General features: G+C 34.4%; 1 long non-coding RNA gene across 1 annotated transcript; it reads right to left on the bottom strand.

Annotated features, from left to right (window-relative positions):
• Positions 1-8,139: 8,139 nt before the first annotated feature.
• LOC128281672 (uncharacterized) lies at positions 8,140-10,428 on the bottom strand. The gene is made up of 3 exons (XR_008271927.1): positions 10,332-10,428; positions 9,782-9,864; positions 8,140-8,412 (listed from the first exon to the last, which is right to left on the bottom strand). It is a non-coding gene; the product is annotated as an uncharacterized LOC128281672 (long non-coding RNA).
• Between the last annotated feature and the right edge of the window lie 8,539 nt (positions 10,429-18,967).

Below are 18,967 nucleotides of genomic sequence, written 5' to 3' on the forward strand. Positions count from 1 at the left end.
AAAAACCACGGGCAGAGGAGAAGAAAATTCACTATGTCGAAAAATTTTACTCAAATACAAGAGGAATAGACTGTGTCTATTTATAGGCTTGCAAAGCCATATTCTAGTAGGATTGAAACACCTTATCCTAATCAATATAAAATAGATGGAGTTTAATAAGGTTTAAAAACCTTATTCTAAAATAAAATAAAAGAAGTCTAGTTCTATATGGATTTTACTTTTATTTTATTTTCCATCGTATTTTATTTAAATAAGAATTTGGGTCACTTAATTCTAACAATCTCCACCTTGACACAAATTCTCAATGAACAAGTTCTTCATCGCGAACTTTCAATAAACAAGTTCTTCACCTCTTCCAAAAACCCTTAAGGGTTTAACTTCAACAATGAACACCAACCAAGTCTAAGCAATGCTCAAACTTGGTTATAGGAAGTGACTTAGTCATCATATCTGCAGGATTTTCATGAGTGCTAATTTTGCTCACAACAATATCACCACGAGCAATAATATTACGAACAAAATGATACCGAATATCAATGTGTTTTGTTCTCTCATGAAACATTTGATCTTTTGTAAGAAAGATGGCACTGACCGTCACAAAATCTGTGCTGATTTGAAGGTCTTCATTGAGTTCACTAAATAGTCCCTTCAACCAAATAGCTTCTTTACAAGCCTCAAGAATCGCCATGTACTCAACTTCAGTGGTAGACAAAGCGATGTAGTTTGCAAAGTGGCTTTCCAACTAATTGCACAACCTCCGATTGTAAAGACGTAACTCGTGAGAGATCTTCTTCTATCAAGGTCTCCAAAGAAAATCAGCATCAACATACCCTATAACTCCATCTTTAGTTCTTCCAAACTGTAAGCAAACATTAGTAGTGCCTCGTAAGTATCTTAAAATCCATCGAATCGCTTTCCAATGTTCTTTACCGGATTCGCCATGTATCGCTAATCTGACCGATCGCATATGATAAATCGGACGTGAACAAACCATAGCATACATGAGAGATCCCATCGCACTAGAGTATGGAACATGTGACATGTACTCAATCTCATTATCGATTGAGGAGATAAGGCCGATGAAAGTCGAAATGGCTACTAAAGGAGTACTAACAGCTTAGCACTCTGCATATTGAACTTGCAAAGAACTTTCTCAATGTACCCTTCCGACTTAGGTACAATTTACTTGCTTTTCTATCTCTGAGAATCTCCATACCAAGTATCTTCTTTGCTGGTCCTAAATCTTTCATCTCAAATTCTTTACTTAGTTGGGCTTTAACCTTTCTTATCTCTCTTTTATCTTTTTCTGCTATCAACATGTCATCAACATAAAGAAGTAGATACACAAAAGAACCATCACTGTTTTTCTTAAAGTAGACACAACTGTCAAAACTACTTCTTTTGAAATCATGAGAAGTCATAAAGGAATCAAACCTCTTGTACCACTGTCTTGGTGACCTGTTTCAAACCGTAAAGGGACTTTTTCAGCAAGCAAACATAGTCCTTTTTTCTGAGACTATAAAACCCTCTGGTTGTTGCATGTAAATATCTTCCTCAAGTTCTCCATGCAAAATGCGCTTTTTACATCTAACCGCTCAAGCTCCAAATCATGCATGGCCACAATACCAAGCAAAGCTCGAATCGAACTATGCTTAACAACCGGAGAGAACACATCTGTGAAGTCCACTCGAATTTGATCAGAACCCTTTGCAACAAGCCTTGCTTTATATCCGGGTTCTTCAACTCCTAGAGTCCCTTCTTTCTTTTTAAACACCCATTTACAATGAACACCTTTTTACCTTTAGGAAGTTTTACAAGATCCCATGTTCTGCTTTTTGTGGAGTGATTCCATCTCCTCTTGCATAGCAAACATCCACTTTTCTCGAGTCTTCACAGCCTAATCGCCTCGAATAATTAAATGGCTCTTGATTCGCATCTATATCTTCACCACATTTAAAGCATAAGCAACTAGATCAACCTCGGCATACTTCTTTGGAGGTTTAATTTCTTCTTGTCCTGTTTTTGGCGATAGAGTATTGCGGTGAAGAAGCAACTCTATTCTCAATTTTGTATCGGCTTGAGGAGTTGATTCGTATTAATCGATGCTCCACCGCTTTTGGTTTTCTTTATTGGAAGAGTCTTTAAGAGATAAGTTAGGTAGCATAGCGCTTCATCAAAACAACATCTCTGCTAATCACAACTTTTCTATTTTCAGACACCATAACTTATAGCCTTTTACACCACTTTATAACCAAGAAAACGCATTTAATGGATCTCGGTTCCAATTTTCCATTATCAACATGAGCATACGCAGGACACCCAAAAATCTTTAAATCGAATAATTAGCGGGATTACCGACCATACCTCTTGTGGAGTCTTTTTCTCAATGGCAACGGATGGAGATCGGTTGATCAAAAACATGCAGAGAAGGTCGTCGCCAAAATGACTTTGGTAAGTTGGCATTTGACAACATACATCGAACCTTCTCCATGATCGCTTCGTTCATTCGCTCGCAACGCCGCTTTTGTCTGTGGAGTATGACGAATCGTCAAGTGTCTCATGATCCCTTCGACTTGCACAATCTATTAAACTCATCGAACGTAACTCTAAGCCATTGTGCATGCGGAGGTATTTTATCTGCTTTTCCGTCTGTTTTTCAATCATAATTTTCCAAGACTTAAATGCGGAAAACACATCGCTTTTCGCTTCGGAAGAACGCCCAAACTTTTCGGAAAAATCATCAATAAAGGTTAGCATATAATTAGCTCCACCTCTCGAAGGCACTCGACGGCCCCAGATTAGAATGGATATACTCCAACGTTTCCTTCGTGTTATGGATTCCTCTAGTGAATCGAACTCTCTTTGCTTCCCAAAACACGGTGCTCACAGAAATTCAGTTTGCAAATTCCTTGCCCATTAAGAAGTCCTCTTTGCTTAATTCGCCATGCCATTCTCACTCATATGCCCTAGGCGCATATGCCAAAGTTTAGTAATATCATCATCCGACAAGGAAGAGGAAGCGACAATTGATCACCAATAATGATAGAACCACTCAGAAACATATAACTTGGCAATCTTTCTTTGCCCTTTCATCACAACAAGGACCCTTTGAAATCTTTAAAACCCCACTTTCAGTTGTGTATCTGCACCTTTTGAATCAAGAGTACTCAACGAAATTAAATTTCTTTTCAATTCGGAACATGCCGCACGTCACTAAGTGTTCTGACAACTCCATCAAACATCTTAACTTTAATTGTTCCAACACCTGCGATTTTACATGAAGCATTATTTCCCATCAAAACAACACCTTCAGATACTGTTTCATAAGTTGTAAACCAATCCCGATTGGGACTCATGTGGAAGGTGCAACTGAATCAAGTATCCACTCTCGCTTACTTTAGAATCATTGATGAGCGACTAGAAGTTCACCATCGCCGTAGTCTTCTACAACATCACTTCACCGAATTTTAAATTTGTTTTCCTTTTGATTCGCAGCCTCCCTTTTAATCTTATTTTGTAGCTTATAGCACTCAGATTTAATGTGCCCTTTCTTCTTGCAGAAGTTGCAAGTTTTACCTCTGTTTGAAGACTTCGATCTACCCTTAGATTTACCACGAGGATTCCGTTCCTGTGTTCTACCACGATCATCATCAACATTCGGTCTTGTCTCCCACGAACAATGAGACCCTCTCCACGAGAGTTGGGTTTAACCACAAGATGCTTCATCTTATCATACGAGGTTAAAGAATCATAAACCTCATCAACCGTGAGAGACTCGTGGCTATATAAAATCGTGTCTCTAAAGGTTGAATAAGACGGGGCAACGAACAAAGTAGAATCAATCCTAGATCTTCCTTATCATCTCGAACCTCCATGGCCTCCAAGTTTGAGAGAATTTCTTTAAACAACTGTTAAGTGTTCGTAGAGACGCACCTTCCTCCAAACGATGAGCATAAAGACGCTTTCATATGCAACTTGCTTGTTAGAGTTTTCGACATACATATTTGTTCTAGCCTCTTCCATAATACAATGGCGCTTTTCTCTTTCATCACATCCCGCAAAATTTCGTTGGACAAATGCGATGTAATTGTGTTAATGCCTTTCGATCCTTACGCTTCTTCTCTTCATCTGTTAATGTCGAAGGCATCTTATCTATCCTAGCAGGGCATCCTCTAGATCCATCTGTGCAAGAAGCGCTTGCATCTTAATTTGCCACAACGCAAATGTGTGTTGCGATCCAACAATGAATTTCATACTTCAAAGACGCCATTACCGTGATCAAGATGAATAACCTTAAGCTCGGATACCACTTTGTGAAAAAAATAATAAAATAGAATAAAATAAATAAAATAAAGAACACACAAATTTTACGTGGAAACCCTTTCGGAAAAAACCACGGCAGAGGAGAAGAAAATTCACTATGTCGAAAAATTTTACTCAAATACAAGAGGAATAGATCATGTCTATTTATAGGCTTGCAAAGCCATATTCTAGTAGGATTGAAACACCTTATCCGAATCAATATAAAATAGATGGAGTTTAATAAGGTTTAAAACCTTATTCTAAAATAAAATAAAAGAAGTCTAGTTCTATATGGATTTTACTTTTATTTTATTTTCCATCGTATTTTATTTAAATAAGAATTTGGGTCACTTAATTCTAACAATATGAAAAAAACTTACAAAATGTTTTTAAAGACAAAATAAAATTATCAAAATAGCTCAAAATATACAAATAAATGAACAGAATTAAAATGAACGTTAAGTGATCTTTTAAAATAATAATGAATTATCGATAATAAAAAATAAAAATAAAAAAAACTCAATTAAAATAGAATTAAAATGAAAGGGACAAATTATAAACAAAATGAACTGTGAAAATAAAAAAAAGGACCAGCGCGCAACGTGCGCTAATGCGCAGGGACCAAATCTGGAAATATTCCGACCCTAAAACGCAGCATCGAAGTGCGGACCAAACAGAGTTCATGTGCAAATTATAGGAAAAGTTTAAAAACAAATGAAACACCAATATAAGCTGATTGAAATGCGGTGCGAAAGGGGAAGGACTTATATCACAAATATCCCTCAATGACCAAACACGCGGATCTTGACCGTGTGCGGGTCGGGTCATCGGGTTGTAGCTCCTTGAACAATGACGTTTTGAGGCCATTAATATTGGCCTAAAACGGTGACGTCTAAAGGGTCCTTATAATCGCAAAATAGACCCTAAAAAAGTTTGCAGCCATTTACAAATAAATGAAACCCTATGTTGCTCTCTCAAACTTTCAGCCGACCCATAGTCCCTAATCACTTGGCCTTGACTCCTTCGCAGCCAACAACAGGAATATTTGCCCCTTTGAAATGCTATACGGCCTCGAGATTCCTCTTCGCCTTCGATTCCGACGAAGCAAAGAAGAACCAATGGCCGATTCGCAAGGTATGATCCTGCTATTATCTTGTTCTTTTTATTTTTTAACAAAAACAACAACGAATGACTGAAGAAGAAAACGAAATGATTCACAGAAAGCTAAAGCGATTCGGGGAACAAAGAAATCACCTCTGCTATTTTTGATTGCTTTTTCTCTATTCTGTGTACGTAACCTTACAGATGATTCTTTTTCGGGCTTTATAGTCGAAGGAATAATAAAATGATAAAAAAATACAACATTCTTTTTTTTTGTTTCGTTTCGCTGTGCGTTTGTCTTCTTTGGTCTGCAGGTACGAAGGTACGGGGCCACCAGAGGTGTGGTTGGCGTCGGGCGTGGGCTGGCTGTGGCGCCAGGGTCGTCTGTTGTCTTACTGAGCCCTGGCTCAAGGCGCTAGGGTAGAAACCCTAGGGTTTCTGTTTCTAAAGTATTTTGGGCTATTTGGGCTGATATAATTTTGGGTCTAGGTTTATTTGGGCTTGTATTGGGTTTGGGCTATGGACCATTTGTAATTTAGGTTATAATTTTGGGCCCTGGACTGTTTAAAATGGACTGTAAATAATATTTGGACTTCCACTTATTTTTGTTTTTATTTTTTGTACAGGCCCGGGCCAAAATTGGGCTTTACACCCGTAAGTTAAGGCACAATTCCTCGATGTTCCAAAACACGAAACATTGCCTTATTTCGAAATTTTTGTTTTTGAATAATAACAAGTACGATATTTAAACGACTTGCATTATTTGTTTGGATTAAAATAAAATGATTTATTTGATAAATGTAACGAGGCTTGATTCATGAGGTGATGATATGAAATAAAAATATAGTGCAACATGGAACGATGATACATGAATAAAATATTACACAAGCGAATGACAATAATATGAACACGTATAAGCGAATTAAAGTACATGCAATGGCAATAATTTCACAATATGCACCATTTAAATACTAATCATTAATAATCAAGGACAAATGAATTAAATAAGACAATTTAAAACAAATAGTTGAAAGCAAACTAAAATAAAACAATTGCAAGATAGATTTTAAAATGATAGTGAATGAATTTAAAATAAATAATGTGAAAAAAGAAAGTTAAAATCGACAATATACAAAACGATTCGTTTTTGAAAGAAAGAATGATATATGTATGAAGGACTTTAAAATAGATAATATATATATATGTATATACACACACAAAAGTATGAAATAATGTATAAAAAATTAAAGTAAATAATAATAATAAAACATTTGAAAATAAATAAATAGAGTTAAAAATAAGGTATGTAAAACAATTTAAAATAAGCAATATATAAAATCAATTTTAAGAAATATAGAGGGCCGATTCGCAACAAACCGAAAACATAAAGGGGCGAAATTGCAAATGCCCCAGACCCGTCTATACGCTGCCCTTTTTTAGGGCCAAAATGAATTAAAACAGAAATTGTATGGATAAATTAAAAGAAGTGTAAAAGTAAGGAATGGACCGAATTAAAGGACGCAAAAATACGGAGGGACTCGCCGCATAAATAGCCCCAAGGCTACAAAACACGCGGATCTTCCATTCGGGTCGGGTCGCGGGTTGCGCATGGATGCCCTATACGGTGCCTTTTTGAGGCCACTGAAACGGCCCTAAACAACGCCGTTTGGCATGTTCCATAAAAGAAATTTTTTTTTTTAAAAATCAGTCTACTGTTTCTTTTAAAAAATGACAGCTTCAAAATATCCTCTCCCCCCTTTGGCTCTCCATCGATCGGGTTCTCCACCGCCCGCCGCAACACCACCGTACTCGGTTGCGACAAAGCTCTAAGATGGGTTTTTTAGCCTCGTTTTGAGGCACACTCGAAGGCCATGCCTTCTCAACCCCAAAGAAATTGAAAGAAAGGTCCTCCCTCCCCCTTTGGCTCGACTTCGGCAATTGGAGAAAAGATATCCGGCGATGAGTCCGTGGGAAGATCAATGTGAGGTTACCTTTCTCTTTACCTTTTTATTTATTTTCGTATATAAAAAAAAATAAAATCAAAACAAAGAACTAAATGAAAAACCCTTGTAAATAAAAAAAACAACAATCACCTTCAAAGGTTCTTTTAGGTTAATAGTCTCTGCCTTTTGTTTGTGGCTAAAAAAAAATACAAAGGTAAATTTCATGTAACACCCCTCGCCCGCATCCGATGCCGGGACGGGGTTCGAGGTGCTACCTGACTTTTACTAACACTTCCATACTAAACAGGGCCACGAAATCTCAAATAATTAAAAACTTTTCTTTTCACATGCAATCTGTCCCTTATGCGAGCTTACAAGGCCCAATACATGCATTCGAGGCGGTTCGGGACCCAATCGAGAACTCATGAAAAACTTAGAAAAATCTCTTGCGTTAAGGCTTCACAAGCCCATGTGCTCAGGCCGTGTGGCCAGAAATAGGCTAATTATCAAGCCTTTTGTCACTCTCACACCACATGCATAGATACATACTTATCCAATAACATACAACGTGGCATAAATGAGCTCTTAAACATCTACAAACATGTTATGCTCAAGTTATTTTCTTATGCAATAAATATTATAGAATTTGCCCATATCATTACCACATACTAGGCATAACTATCATTACATCACAAACCATTCATGAAGCATTATTAACTATTTACCAATCACTTAATCCTGCAGTAGTTACTAGCTCATCAATGAATCTCAATTCAATCTCTAGGCATACATGTTGTAAGCCACATCACAAGAAATAATAACATAAATGCATAAGAATAATCATATGGGCCCATAATGTCATTAGCCGACATAGGCCAATTTACATGACTAATACTACCTTAATAACAAGCCAATGCCTTTGGCTAAATCATAATATTACATACTCACATTAAAACCCTATACATGCCATAGACTCGAATCACTTGAGTTTACTTACTCCGATAACGTTAACTCGATAGGGTGATAATATCTCTGACGGCCTCCAACCCGAGCTAACCTGGAAACTCTAGAAAACATGGGAAAGAAGGGGGGTAAGCTTTCGCTTAGTAAGTTCATATGAAAACAATAAGCAACTCATTAACTTGTTTTATCAATGTTTACAACATATTTTCAAGTTCACTACAAGCTGTCTTTCTGAGCAACAGTCACTAAATTATTTATATCTGGAGCTACGAAACTCCGAATTAAGTTCCGTTAATTTTTCCTGAAACTAGACTTATTTTCATTTCTTCCATAAATTTTCCAGAATTTTTGGTTAAGCCAAATGGTACAGTTTATTAGTTAAAGTCTCCCCTGTTTCAGGGTATGACCACTCTGACCCCTGTGCACTACAAACCAAATTTCTCCCTGTACAAAATTCCAACGACCATTCCGTTTATTTCTCATAAAAATAGACTCAATAAGGAATCCATTCATGTAAGGTATAACTCTTAATAATTTTTGTACAATTTTTGGTGAATTTCTAAAATTAGAACAGGGGATCTCGAATTCATTCAGACCCTGTTTCATAAGAATTCAAATATCAAACAATATGGAATTCTTTTTCTTCCTCTGTTTCTTTCATATGAAAATAGACTCATTAAGCTTTAATCCCATATTTTATTCTGCCTCTAACTCATTTTCCACTATTTTTAGTGTATTTTCAAAGTTACACTACTGCAGTAACTCAAATCTACCAAGGCTAAATTACTCATTCATGATCTTACCACCTTATCGTTGTTGTATCTATTTTCAACCCGAGGGTTAAGTACATACCTGTCCAAAATGTCCATTTCACAATACTTACCAATACGTCACCTACATCTTAAGTGTTCTTCCATTCCACTAGAAATTTTACCCGTTGAACACATCGGAATATAACTCGGATACATGGATAATTTGCACATAAGTGCCATATTTGTAGCCAAGCTACCATGTAACCCGCCCATAAGTGAACTCGGACTCAACTCAACGAGCTCGGGCGTTCGCATCCATAAGTGAACTCGGACTCAACTCAACGAGTTCGATGCCTAGTTACATCTCACGAACTCGGACTCAACTCAACGAGTTCGGACATTCCACATCCATAAGTGAACTCGGACTCAACTCAACGAGTTCGGATGCTCAACCATTCTAGTGACATGTCACTTGTATCCTAATCTATTCCTAAGGTTCAAACGGGATTTTCCTCGAACACGTCTCCTTGCCATCTTCCGTAAAATACCGAAACCAATACTCGGTAGCACTTTATATTTAACAAATAATACACTTAATTTGCATTTTATTCGAAAATAACCACAAAGCATATATTTCATGATAAGAATCAGCATATCCTATATTTAACATCAATAATTTAAAAATAATAATTATGCTACATTATTTACACATGAACTTACCTCGATACCACAAATGTGAAAAGGACGACTAGTCCATAAATCGATTTCTTTCCGTTCTAGGTCCAAGTCTCAATTTTCATCATCTATAACATCACATTTAGCCTACCAATCAGTCACAATATTCATATGGGTCTAAAAATCATATTTTTACAAATTTTCATTTTGACCCCTAAACTTTTGCATATTTGCACTTTTGCCCCAATGCTCGTAAATTAATTTTTATTCAATTTCTATAAGGTTTAAAACATGCTGAACATTTTTCTCTTCTATGGCAACTCCAAATTTTCACTAATTCACACACTTATGACCAATTTATAACTTTTACAATTTAACCCCTTTTTGACATTTTTACCGAAATTCATTGAATAAAACTCATATTTAACACATCAAACATTCATTATCCACTATAAATCATCAAAACACAACCATATCATGAATGGGTAAATTTTTAAACTCTAATTTCTCTTCAATCAATTGGTAGAAATAGAAAATTTAAGCTTCAGGGATCTCAAAAATACGAAAATCATTAAAAACGGGATAAAAACCGTACCTATATAAGCCATAGAAGCTTGGCCGAATGGAGCTCATCCATGGCTGCCATTTTCTGTTCTTTCCCACGGTTGAAGAAGAAATAATGGAAAGAAAATGATAGCTTTTATTATTTTTGTCTTATTAGGTTATTTTAATTAATTTACAAAATTACCCTTTTTATTTCAACCAAATTTCAAAAATACCAAACAAATATCCATTCACTAACTTATTAAAGGAATAATTGTCACATAAGGACTTTCAATTTAAAACTCATAACAATTAGGCACCTCATATATAAAGAACTCAACTTTTATACTTTTTACAATTTAGTCCTTTTGACTAAATTGAGCGCTCAAACGTCAAAATTTTCGAATGAAATTTTTACGAAATATTTTCATAAATTTATAGACTATAAAAATATAATAAAAATAATTTTTTTTTCGTCGGGTTTGTGGTCCCGAAACCACTATTCCGACTAAACCCAAAATCGGGCTATTACATTTCAAGTTTTTATAATCGATTTACAAGACTGTTTACTCCTATTTTTTTTGTCGTTTCTGCTTGTTCCTCTGTTGTTGTGTGTAGGTTTTGTCTGCAGGTGTCAGAGAGGCATCAGAGGTGTGCGACGAAGCAGCGAGCGTGGTGGCTCTACTGATGAGGAGCGGCGGCTGAAAGTTGGGGCTAGGGTTAGGGTTTCCAAATGTTTAAACATTCTGGGCCACTTTGGCCTTCAAATTTTGGGTTGTTTGGTTTAATATGTAATGGGTTTTAGTTGGGAATTGGGTTTAAAGATTGGGTCACAATTGGCTATTACAGCTGCCCCTCTTTGCTCATTGTCATGTAACGAGAATGGAGCAAAGATTTTAAAAGGGCCAATTTTGCCTAGCTCGCCGAATCTTAACTTCTTTGGTGCTTCTGTTCTTCGAGTAGCTTCCTTCCATCCCATTGCATCTTTAGGGGTATAGGAATTGTTGCTTTGATCCACTCCACTGCAACTTCAGGGAGATAATAATCGTAACTTCAACCTGCCCCACTGCAACTTCAGGGAGATAAGGTTTGTGGCTTTAATCTATTCTACTATAACTTCAGGAAGATAAGACTTGTATCTTCAACCTGCTCCACTGCAACTTCAGAGAGATAAGGTTAATGGCTTCCATCTGCTCCACTGCAACTTTAAGGAGATAAGATTTGCCATGATAGATTTGATCCGACCCACTGCAACTTCAGAGGTATAGGACTTGTAACTCTTAGCTTTAACCTGTCCCTTTGTAATTTCAGGGGGATAAGACTTGTAACTTTAACCTATTCCTTGCAACTTCAAGGAAATAAGATTTACTATCTTCAGTCTGTCTCGTTGTAATTTCAGGGGGATAAGACTTGTAACTTTAACCTATTCCTTGCAACTTCAGGGAGATAAAGTTAGTGGCTTCGATCTGCTCCACTGCAACTTCAAGGAGATAAGATTCGCCATGGTAGATTTGATCCGACCTGCTGCAACTTCAGAGGTACGGGATTTATAGCTTTAATCCGCTCTACTGCAACTTTAGAGAGATAAGATTTGCTATCTTCAGTCTGCCCCACTGCAATTTTAGGGGGATAAGACTTGTAACTTTAGCCTGCTCCACTGCAACTTCAGGGAGATAAGATTCGCCATAATTCATAGCTTCAATCGATCTTGCTACACTGTCCTTCGAGGGGCATGACTTGTAGAATCGATTTCTTGAGCCTAGGCTTATGCCAAATGATTAGGATGTCATGAATGAATCAAATGCTCCTAACTAGATGTGTATGGATGATGTTTGCATGAATGCAAAAAATGTCATTTTTAATGCTTAATTTGATATTACTCGTTGTTCATCGAGGTTTTATAACTGACGTATTACTCCGTCTTTTCCTTCAGCTGGTATCCCTGACAGAAAATCTGAAGAATAATCACAATTTGGGCTATTCTTTCCCCAACGTTTCTAACCCTTGAATTTGGGTAGTTCAAACTAATTGGTCTAATTCCTTGTATTATTTATAAGTATTTCAGAGCAACATGCAGAACTCATTTTTGAATGTCATTAGTCCATTAATCGTTATTTCAGTGTAAAAATGCTTGAAAAAGATTATAAAATGAACAGACTGGAATTTATTGAGAGAAAAGCTTGAAATGAATAAATTAATCAAGATAGTAATTTTTGCTAAGATACAAAATGAATAAGATCAAAATAGGTGCCCCAGATATCGCAGCATAAGTTTCTATGCACAAAACTTCTTGATGACCCCTTTAAACTTGATATGTGTTTCGAAGATCCAGAATGCTTTGTTGATGCCCCAAGATGTAGCATCCCTCCTCATTGTTAATTTAGGCATGGTAAGACTACCGCATGCCCCACCTTCGATCAAAATTTGATTTTCCCATTCTTAGGTTTTCAACTCAAAATCCCCTTTGGTCACAAGGCGCCCTTTTACGGGTTTTTGCCTTGGCCTCTCCTTTTTCTTCTTTTTTCTTTTCTTTTTATTTTTTTTTAAATGAAATATTTCTTTATTTGAACTCATAGGATTAGGGAAATCCTTGTTATCCCTCCTGGTCAAAAATTGATGCTTTCCCAGATAAGGCTTCTTTACAAGGTCCTTATCATGGATTTCTCGAAGGCGAATTTTTTGGTAATCTCACGTCTTCTTTTTTCTTACTTTTTTTTTTGGTATATTTGATCATGACGGATGGATCTTAATCTCTTCTCTTCAATCAGATTCACTTGATCATATCGAGATCTGATCCTTTCTACTTCATCCATCTTCGGCTTAGCCAACACTCGAAGAGAAGGAATTTTGACTTCAATGGGCAAAACTGCCATAAACTAAAAAGAAACGCATTCCCCCAGTAGAGGTTTTGATCGATGTTAGACTTCTCATGCCAATCTTTGTAAGTCTTAGTCATTTTTCCTACGATCTTCTTAATGTTCTCTTTGGCTGCCTCGACTGAACCGTTCACTTTTGGGCGACACTGTAACACCCCCTAACCCCAAACCGTCGCCGAAATGTGGTTATGAGGCATTACCGGACATATCATACAACTTACAAATAATTTACAATTAATATAACTTTCATAGTATAATATAATAATTAAGTCCCTATATTGGACTCTCGAAGTTCAAACACGTATTAAAAGTAAAGCGGGACTTGTTCGTGTAACACCCCCTACCCGTATCCATTGCCGGAATAGGTACGAGGCATTACCGGAGTTTATTAAACATTTTCAGATAATTCTAAGTCATTTATTATTCATATTTTGAAATTAATCATAACGTCTCTCTATTGGGCCCTTGAAGCCCCAAACATACATTAAAAACCAACCGGAATTAAATCGGGATCATAAAAAATTTCATAAAATCTTAAATATTTTCATCTAAGTACTTATCATTTCAATGCTTCTTATAATTAAAAATGTTACCATTCAATCAATAGCTTGACACTTGCTTAAGCGTCAAACAACATCATTGTTAGTATACTTGCACATATTTCATATAAATTCAACATTGATATACTTATTTTCTCGACATGTCATGCTTGAGTTTAATAATTATCTTTACTTACATAATTTCCTTGTATCAACATATCAAAGATAATCATATATGTACATGTCAAGAAACATATCATTCTCTTACCATTTCTTCATAAGTATATATCAATCATTTCATTATATCAATATTTCATGCTCCATCATTTCCATTTATTTTATGTATATTTGTTCCTAAAGTTTATATCGAACTTAACATAAATTATATTCCATGTACTTATTCTTATTTCGTTTATCTATCTTCATAATTATTTCATACAACTATTTTGTACATACATTTCCATATGACCAGTTCTTGTAAACATTTCACACAACCATTTCATATAACCATTCGTCATCTGATACATATTACCTGAATATCAATTGTTCAATAGATGTCATCGTGTCTCCCATCCACGGTCTTATTTATCTTTGACATGATGCCATAGTGTCTTTCGACTATAGTCTTACTCATTTTCTGTCAGGTTGCCATGGTATCTTTCAACCATGGTCTTGTTCATTTCATGTTACATTGCCATGGTATCTTTCAACCATGGTCTTATTCATTCCCATCATGTTGCCATGGTATCTTTCAACCATGGTCTTACACATTTTATATCCTGTTGCCATGGTATCTTTCAACCATGGTCTTACACATTTCATATCATGTTGCCATGGTATCTTTCAACCATGGTCTTACACATTTTATATCCTGTTGCCATGGTATCTTTCAACCATGGTCTTACACATTTCATATCATGTTGCCATGGTATCTTTCAACCATGGTCTTACACATTTTATATCATGTTGCCATGGTGTCTTTCAACCATGGTCTTACACATTTCATTTCAGAAAGCACACTCCCTCGAACCTCATCCTTACAATGGATTACCATCAGAGCTAAATCCCAACGACAATTACTCTAATGAGCTTGGATCCAATTACCACCCGAGCTAAATTCAGACCCTAATTCGGATTACCCATCCGGCTAAATCCATTTTACACGTATTCTTCGGGAGGGCTATTTCAGAATAGGATCACCCGTCCGGGCTAGATCCTTTTTACCGTCAATTCCTTTTCCAATGATCCATCGAATTCCATTCCATTCAACCGGGATTTATTTTCAATTTATATCGAATATTATCAATATTTCATCAATTATCATGAATTGAACATTCAAATCATATTTTCATCACATAACCACACATTTCAAGTATTTAAAAATACAATTTAAGTTACACAAACTTACCTCATTGCTTGTTTGTGTTTATAATTTCATTAATCCGATATCTTTTCTTTTCCACGATCAAGTCTCGTATTTGAGTCGTCTGGATCTTTATAAATAAATTTGATCATCATTTTCATTCATTTCATATTCTAATGCATTTAATTAATGCCCTAGGCAAAATTACCATTTTACCCCTAAACTTTTAATTAATGACGATTTCATCCTTAGGGTCAGGAAAATAAAATTCTTGCAATTTAATCCTTATTTCCAGCTATTATTCTCATACATATTGATAACAGTCCATGAATTCTATAAAAATATTAGAATTTTCCGTAATTTCAACTCTTTTCAATTTAATCCCTAAAACATGTTTTCCCCCGATCTTGAACTAAATTAATAATTTCATTCAATTTTATAATTTAAATAATAAAATAATCCATTTCATGCAATTTGGTCATTTCTGACATTTTTTTAAAATTGCCCATAAAGTTTTACTTTTATTCAATTTAGTCCCTGAGCCTAAAATATGCAAATTAGCCATGCTTGTAACAGCCAAATTTTTCAGTGGTGTCGAAAACAGTGATTCAAGATCACTAAATCCGACGAGTATGTTTAGAAATTTTAACAAATAATAATTATAGGCCAAGTGCGGACTTAAAAAAATTGTTTTTAATTAGTGAATTTTGCGATTTTAAAAGAATTAATCAGGTAAATTTGGTTGAAAACGAGGTATTGAGGCCTCAAATTTATAAACCGAGCCATAAATATTTTTATAAATATTTATGGAGTGTTATTAAGTTAGTATTAAAGTTTCGTTAGAAAATTTTAACGTTTGGTTAGTCAATTAATTAAAAAGGACTAAATTGAAAATAGTGTGAAATTTCTTAAATTGTGATTAAATAGTTTAAGTGATTAAAAAGGAGGGATTTAAAAGGCAATTGGACCCAAATTGTATGGGCTGGACGGTTGGGCAAGAAAATCAGCAAAAAAGACAAGGAGAAATAAGGGCAAAATGGGAAATTTTGCAAATTAAACATATAAAACAAGACAAATTTGAAAAATCTAGAGATATCATCATTTTTTCTTCAGCAAAGACGCCATGGGAGGTTTGAAAGCTGCTGGTTTTTCATACTTTGACATATGTGAGTTCAATTCTTACCCTTTTCTTTGAGATTTTTATGTTTTTGAGACTTTTACAATTAGGTCCAAGTGTTTAATTCATTAGTTTTTGATTTTATGAACAAAATTAAAAGCTATCATTGATAAGTGTTAGCTGTTTATGATGAAATAAAATGAATTTGAAGCTTTGATTTTGTTGTTTGATGATTTTATCAAGTAATTTCAATAGAAATTGATTTTAGGACCTAATTGTGAAAAAGTTGTGAATTAAGGTTTAGTGTTAAAATTATGATTTTTAAAGATTGTGTAATAGTTTAGAATGATGGAATAAAATGTTAATTGAGAAAAATTAGCTTAATAGATGGGCTAATTGAGCAAGGACTGAATTGTATGACCTTTGAAATTTAGAGGAAAAATGGTAATAAACATCTTGAACTAAAACAATATTGGACAGCAGAAGTAGACTAACTTTGAAAAATCACCATAAATTATAGAAATCGAATTAGAAGATGAATAAAATATGAAATTAAAGCTTATTGAGTCTAGTTTTTCATAGAAGAAACAGTGTAAGCAATGGATTTGTAAATTATGAGATATAATGAATTTTGTGAGACAATGTTAGAATGAATTCGGGTTCCCCTGTTTTGACTTTGGAAAATCACCAAAAATTGGAGAAAATTAATTAGAGTCTCAAATTTATATGCTTAGAATCCTTAATGAGTCTAATTTCAATAGAAATCAATGGGAACATTATCTGAGTTTTGTACTGTGATATAATTAATTTTTAGTGAAAAGAGGTCAGAACTGTTGGATAGTGAAACAGGGGAAACTTAAATGAATAAACTGTACTAATTGGCTAAATCAAAAATTCTTAAAATTTTATGGTGGAATGATATGTGAGTCTAGTTTTAGGAAAAATTTACGGATCTTAATTTTGAGCTCTGTAGCTCAAATTATAAACAATTGAGTGACTATGACTCGTGTGAACAGATTGATGTGAGCATTAATAAGTAAATTGTGAAATCGTACTTACAAGAATGTTATATACATTAAGGATGTGGAATGGAGAGGAGGAGAAGGAAAAAATATATATGAATATTCAGTTAGCATGGCTAATTTGCATGTTTTAAGCTCATGGACTAAATTGAATAAAAGTAAAACTTTAGGGGCAATTTTGTAAAAATATCAAAATGACTAAATTGAAGGAATAAATTATTTTATTATCTAAATTAATAAATTAAATGAAATTATCAATTTAAGATTGGGTGAAATTTGAAAAAATGGTAAATTACCAATATGCCCCTAAATCTTGGTATTTCTGCAATTTAGTCAGGTAGGTTCGGATACCCTGAATGAGCAAGTAAATATGACAATTTAAGTATTGTATCGTATTTTATATGATATTTTGAATTGAATATATGAAAAGGATGTTACATGAAACATGAAAATGAATACTAAATAATATAAATTAATTGAAATTATTCTGAAAATTTCGGTAATGCCTCGTATCCTATCCCGGTCTCAGGTACGGGTATGGGGTATTACAATGCTAGATGAATATTCATACATATTTTTCCTCCTCCTCTCCATTCCACATCCTTAATGTATATACACACTTGTAAGTAACATTATCTATAATTTTTATTATTTACTTTTATGAATATTCAAGCTATCTATCTACGTCATAATCATTAAATTATTTATATCTAGAGATATAGAACTTCAAATTAAGATCTGCTAATTTTCCCTAAAACTAGACTCATATATCTTCTTTCCATAAAATTTTCAGAATTTTTTGTTTAGCCAATAAGTACAATTTATTCTTTAAAGTCACCCTTATTCTGCTGTCTGATAGTTGTGACCCTTCTTCACTAAAAATTAATTATCTCCTCATACAGAATTCGAATGATGTTCCCATTTGTTTCTATTGAAAATAGACTCATTCAGGATTATAAATATACAAATTTAAGTCCATAATTATTTTTATCCAATTTTTTATGATTTTACAAAGTCAGAACAGGGGAACCCGAAATCATTCTGACCTTGTCTCACAAAATTCATCATATCTCATGATTTACAATTCCATTACTTACAGCATTTCTTCTATAAGAAACTATACTTAATAAGCTTTAATTTCATATTTTATTCATCCTATAATTAGATTTATACAATTTTTTTATGATTTTTCAAATTTAGACTACTGCTGCTGTTCAAAACTATTTTAGTGCAAGATATTAATTACCATGTTATAACACCCTTGTCTTATTTTTCTACACTATTTCTCATCACTTTCTCTTATTTTCTCTTCACTAACATATCAAGAATATAGGACCTTATGTAAGAAAACTCTACTATTACATTATTTCCATACTTTGTCAATAATAACAAACTTAAAAACATATTGAAATCTTGATGTACTTACCTTGTTCTATTGATACTAATCTTTAACTTGATTTTCTCTCTCCTCCAGCTTCTATTTCTTGAATCCAACTTGATATTCTAACTCCTCATGGTCTCCTTAACATTTTTCTCTCTTAGTAGCTATGGAAATTCTTTTGATTTCTAGGTGAAAATGGTAAATTTTTGGTGGAAGGACCAAATTGTAAAAAAAAAACTTTTTTTTTTCTTCCTCTCTCTCACGTTGGTTTGCATGGGAAAGAAAAGATGATGATTCTTCATCTTTCTTTCCTTACATATACTAAATAAAATAATAATAAAATAATAAAATATCATTTAAAAATTAATTTAAAGTATTAATAAACTAATA

Source organism: Gossypium arboreum, chromosome 10 (assembly GCF_025698485.1).
Source record: "Gossypium arboreum isolate Shixiya-1 chromosome 10, ASM2569848v2, whole genome shotgun sequence".
NCBI lineage: Eukaryota > Viridiplantae > Streptophyta > Magnoliopsida > Malvales > Malvaceae > Gossypium > Gossypium arboreum.